Below are 6,006 nucleotides of genomic sequence, written 5' to 3'. Positions count from 1 at the left end.
TCCTCTCAGTCACTGTCAGCAATGCCATCCTAAGACCCTGTGTGATCCCATGACCAGTTTGTTTTCACTGTCCTGCCAAACAAGCAGGTGTTTGGAACTAGGGGGAAAAATCCTCACCAACGGTTGATGTTACAGTTAAATAAAGACCTTGAATACTGAAGAAGAAAAAAAAAAAAAGAATCTGGCTAAGTAATGGGCAAAGGAGACTCAAGCATGGGGGTTGGGGAGAAAAATGTTGAAAGAATCTGGGAAACCAGCTGCAAAACAACCTGTGAATATTTCTGTGGTGGAGGGCTGTTCTGTATCAGAATGTTTGATGAGTTTAAGCCAAGAATGAGATTAGGAGATGGAGACAAGAACTTCGTAAGACCTACTCTTTTGCTTAAAAAACAAACATAGCAAAGTTATAAAATATGGAAAAATATCTGAGAGCAGAGAGATTGATAACTCCAAAGAACTTAAAAGGAAACTTCATAAGGCACAGACTCTATTGTAAACATAATTATAAGGCAGCCAATGCCTTGGAAGTTGCCTCTAATTAGTACTTTGGCTACTTGATTAGTGTTATGGTTGACAGAACAGATATTGTGATTTCATTGCATATGCCGTGTTTGCTTTTATTTCTTAGCATGCAATAGCTGCAGTTCCAAAAATAATACTAAAAAAGTCAAGTAAAATAAATACTACCAAAAGTGATATTTGCTGATAATCTATAGTCTTCTAATAAAACTGAGATATTTTTATGATTGTAAATTTTAATACAGCAATTCTTTCAATAATATTTTACTGAAACATCACAAACAAGAGAGTAATTCTATCAAATCTCTAAAAACAGATTTTCTATATATATTAGGAAACCATTTAAGAATTTTCAGCAAAACCAGGGTAAAATTACTACTGTCATCATTTTCCCAAGTGAGAAAATAAGCATTAGATGAAACTTCAGTAATTTTCCTCCCAATCCAACTAGGAAATCCAGATCTAGCCACCTCCTTGAGTCAATGTTGTTACAAACATAACAAATTGAAACCAACATAAGATATTCCAGACTGAATGGTTTATCTTGTATATCATGTAGATGATGGAAATCTTGTTTTTGGTACAAATACCCAAAAACCTTTGGGGTTAGTATCCCATTTGCTTGGGCAGGTGAGGGAGAGGAGAGAACTTAAACCCACATTCTAGATATCTACAAATATGTCAATTCAATTAGACTTCAATGTAGTGCTATTATCTTTGAATTTCCATTCAACAATAGGTTTTTTATTAGCTACATATAAGAGGTCTGATTGGAACAATCAAATTATATTTTGTGGTTTAAGTCACCCACTTATGGTCAGAAAAATAGAAGTCTAAATTCATGCACACAAACTTTTCCTTCAGTTGAGCTCAAGAATCAGAATAAGACTTTTATACTGAGACTAATATTTTACCTAATCAAATGTGAATTTCAAGGCTGGGGAAATGGGTCAGTGGGTCAAAAAGTACTTGCTACATAAGTGTGAGTACTTGAGTTTGGACCCCCCCCAACACTAGCTTAAAAGCCAGGTTTAATGGTGCACACTACTAATCCCTGAGCTGAGAAATGAAAACAAGATAACCCTGGGAGCCTAGCTAAAATGGAGTACTCAGGGTTCAGGGGAGATGCTGCCACAAACATTGAGATGTAGGCTAAGGCAATTGGATGTCAATATGCATGCATCTTAGGGAAGCCACAGCTGTGTACACACACTCACACACTCAGACACAGGCATAGACACAGACACACACACACACAGACACACACACACACACACACACACAGACACACACACACAGAGAGAGAGAGAGAGAGAGAGAGAGAGAGAGAGAGAGAGAGAGAATGGTAGAGACAAAGAGAAGGTAAATTTCATTTACTTACAGAGATATGTAATCTGGTTATCTAGTTATTGTAGCCATGGAAAGTATAGAAGGTCACACTTGTTATATGATTTATCAGGTAAATTTAATGAATAATTAAAGTAACTTGGTAGGTGGTGGTACATGCCTTAATCCCAGCACTTAGGAGGCAGAGGCAGACAGATCTCTGAGTTCAAAGCCAGCCTGGTCTATAAAACAAGATTCAGGACAGCCAGGGCTACATGGAGAAACTCTGTTTCAAAAACCGAAAACACACTAACAAAAAACTAAAATACTTTATACATTTTGTGTCATACAAAACACAATGAGGAAACACTACATGTGGCATTAGCTTAAAGGTAGCCTCGGATCCAAAATCTGAGTTGAATAACCATTAATTTTCAACTTTTTCCCTTTGGTCTTCTTTCTCCTCTTCCTTTCCCTTCTCTGCGTGTTTCTCTGCGTGTTTTTCTCCTTCCACATTTTTATGAATATCAAAATGTTTTACTCTTTATGTGTACCTCTCGCTCTATAGATGACACGTCACTCATGATTTCAAGACAAGCTAATCTGTATCATTCCTTCAGAACTTCTGAATTACATCTCTGTTGGTAAAACTTGGTACTCTGGGTGAGGGAAACAAACCAGTTAGGGGGAGGCCAGATGATCAAAAGATCAAAACCATCAAAAGGCTAGGTTGAACTCTGACATACAACTGTGGTCCCGGGACTTGGGAATCAGAGGCAGATGGATTGCAGCAATTGAAAGCTAATATAGTTTACGTAACTGGAGACCAACTAATACTTCACCTCTATCTGTTCTGTCAATTTCATTCTATGGCATGGTTTTCATTTATCTGATTCAAGTGGTATGATGTAACTACCCTCCCCACTTTGATTGACAGTCTGTTTTCTCCTCTATAGTCTGCCTTAAGAATGTTGGACTTCCAACATTATAAACAAGGTCTGCTGTACACTAGTTTGCACTAGTAGAATTAAATTCTACTTTATGTCTCTGATATTCTCCTGATCCTTGTTAAAATAACTTTTCCTCAGCTCCAGTTCTATTATTTACTTCTATAATTTTATGAAATAATTTATATGTTTCTACCAATTTATAAAATTTCATATTTCTAAATTGTACTCCATGCTTTTGATTTTTATATTCACAACTATACAATGTGATGTTTTGAATTGAAGTCCAAACCTAACCTTGAAATTCATTTATTTTATATGTACCTTATACTCATATGCTAAAACTAATCACATACAATATTTGTTTTGACTAATCACTTGAGGTAAAGTGTAAATCTCTATTTGTAGTGACATGCTGTAACTAGATTGGAGTCTTTCTTGGTTCATCAATTCTAGAAGAAAAGAATTTGTCCCAGAGGTAGAGACTGTTTAAGCAGAAGTCTACTTAGTAAATCAAAGTGATATTACATCGGGAATCTTGAGAAGGCTGCCTCAGAGTTGGGCACTGGTGTCCTGCTAGCTTCTGTGATCTGAGTTCCTGCGAGGTTTATGTTGGTTTCTTTCCTATTGTGCTGCCATTGTTAAATTCCCCACCTTTTGTGTCCCACTATATGGCACTTGATCTAGGACCATGATGACTTTGTAGGTTTTCTTCCCATGCCATCAGCATATTCATATGATGTGTATGAATGGCCAATGGGAGAGTGTCCTAGAACCTTGAATTTTGATGCAATGGCAACAATCTAACTGCAGCTTTGAAGATGCTAACCACAAAGAGCATTTAACCACCTAGAGACACAACCACCACGAAGTAACTGCTGTTTTTCTAGTTACTTCATGTTCAACTCACCAACTAATCCACTAATACAACTCTATCATGCTTATGTTTGCCCACTTTGAATTTCCATCAAAAATTTGAAACTCCAATCTTTCAAGGCAGGAGCGATAAGTTTGCTCCATAACGACTTCCTCCTGAAGGATTCCTGGTGATCTTCAGAGTTATCAAGAAGGGGAAAAGATGTCCTAACATCTTGGATTACTAATAGAAAGGGGCCCAGATCCTTTAGATGAGGGGTGAAATTCTAGGGAATCTTGTCTCACTGCATCTGAAGCCCAGTAGAACAAATAAGTCAGGGGTGATTGATTGATACCTCTTTTGTAAGAACACTTAGTGCTTAATAGCTCTTACAGTTTGAATGTAAAGTGATCCACTTAGGTTCATGATTGGAAAAAGAAAAAAACAACTGACCCAAGAGCTGTGACTGGGCCTCCTGATAAATCTAAGAAATGGATATTGGCCTTATTCTTGTCCAGATTTTCTTCCATCACCACTGAGGTGTTGATGAAAACAGGTCCCATTCAGCATTGGACATAGGACCAGTTGTGTCAACAAGTCCAGTATGCACTGATACATGAGATTAGCTTTTCTAGCATCTTCCATCAGCCAAGAGCTGTTCATTTGTTTGTCTGTATATTTGTCTGTCTGCCTGTAGGTTCTTACTCTGCAGTCTAGTCTGACCAACCTCCCATTATGAAGCCACAGCTGGTCTTCAGTTTATGGTGATCATCCTGCCTCAGGCCTCTGAGTGATGGGACCAATATTGAGAACCTTGGCACTGAGCTCAAGGAGAGGTTTCTGATGCTGTGTATTATTAGTGTAATCCCTGGAACAAACAAGGAACACTCAAGAGACCAATATGTCACAATCTATAGTGAGCTAGAATTGGGTTATCTATATGTAAGATTTTCAAATTTAGAAGTTTTAGTGGAAAAATCTCTTTTTATTCCTTAAAGACCAACCAAGAAAATAATCCTGAGTGCAGATATTACACAAGAAAGGCAGAACAGTGTAGTCAGTAACCTGAATGTCTGGGTATATACTCACCACATTGTAATTTCCCCCTCATGAGTGGTGTGGAGGCAGAAACATCACATAGAAGAAAGAGAAGAAAGGTATTTGTAGCCACATATACGTATGGCTGTGTTTCCACCAGAACATTTCTGAAATACTGATGGATCCCAGAGGCTCCAAGGAATAAATGCAGATATATAGGTATCCAAACCATAATCATCAATGCAAAGAAAGGTGAAATTTCTCAGAGATGAGTTATAAGTGTGGGGAATGTCTGAATGTGAGCTAAATTGCAGAATATGGTTAGATGTGTTGGTTAAAATTGCCAGTTACATTATAGAGCATTCCAGTTCCAAGTCTATTCTTGAATCCCCTGAGAAAGTCCGTCACTGAAGGGGCACACATTTTTAAAAGTTAAGTTTAACTGCATTATTTTTATTATGTCCCCACTCTAAACTGTGGCTCCTTTCATAAATGCCAATACTTGAGTCTTCTAGTCCCCTTTATTTGAATGAATGAATTTTATAGATTAGAAAACATTACATAATAAAATGTATGAGAGTATCTAACTTATCCTGGGGGCTTGAGAAATGAATGAATAGTGAAGAGTACTTAATGCTCCTTCAACAGATTAGAGATCAGATCCCAGGATCTACATCAAATGACTCATGAGCATCTCCAAATTACCCTAAGACCTTCTGAATGGAAATTGACAGCAATTCACCTGGCCTGAACTATATAATTAGTACTAGATGGGGACTACAGTGTTGACCAACTGTAGGAACTCAGGTCCCTCCAATCCCTCACCAGATCATTTCATTTGCAAAGTATATGAAAAGCTTAAATATTATTAACTCTGTTTTGCCACAATTTTCATAATGGCAGTGAAAACAATAGACACATATACTCTTTCTAGATTATTTCTTTGAGGATATATCCAACCCTTTAACTGGTTTGTATAATATGCAGTTTCATTTCTTAGAGGGGTGAGGAAGTAATTGGTTTCAAATGGATCTAATAGCAGACACAATACCAACAGAATCATGAGCATCATAAGTAAGTAGCAGCTAATGCTCGGCTCATGAATCAGACAAGTTATCAGGAACAGAATGGGAAGTACAAGGGCACCAGCAAACAGACAGAGGCCAAGAAAAGACACACTTATGTCATGGTGGAGAATCCTCTGTTAAACCAGACTACTTAATCTGTTTTGTGTGAGATACTTTAAGTTCTCTGTGGTTCACAGCTCCTGGAAAACTGGGGTGGATCTTCTATGGGTCTGCTGGAGGGGAGTAAGACTTG

Source organism: Mus pahari, chromosome 2, assembly GCF_900095145.1.
Source record: "Mus pahari chromosome 2, PAHARI_EIJ_v1.1, whole genome shotgun sequence".
NCBI classification, from domain to species: domain Eukaryota; kingdom Metazoa; phylum Chordata; class Mammalia; order Rodentia; family Muridae; genus Mus; species Mus pahari.
This window is presented reverse-complemented; position numbering follows the sequence as displayed.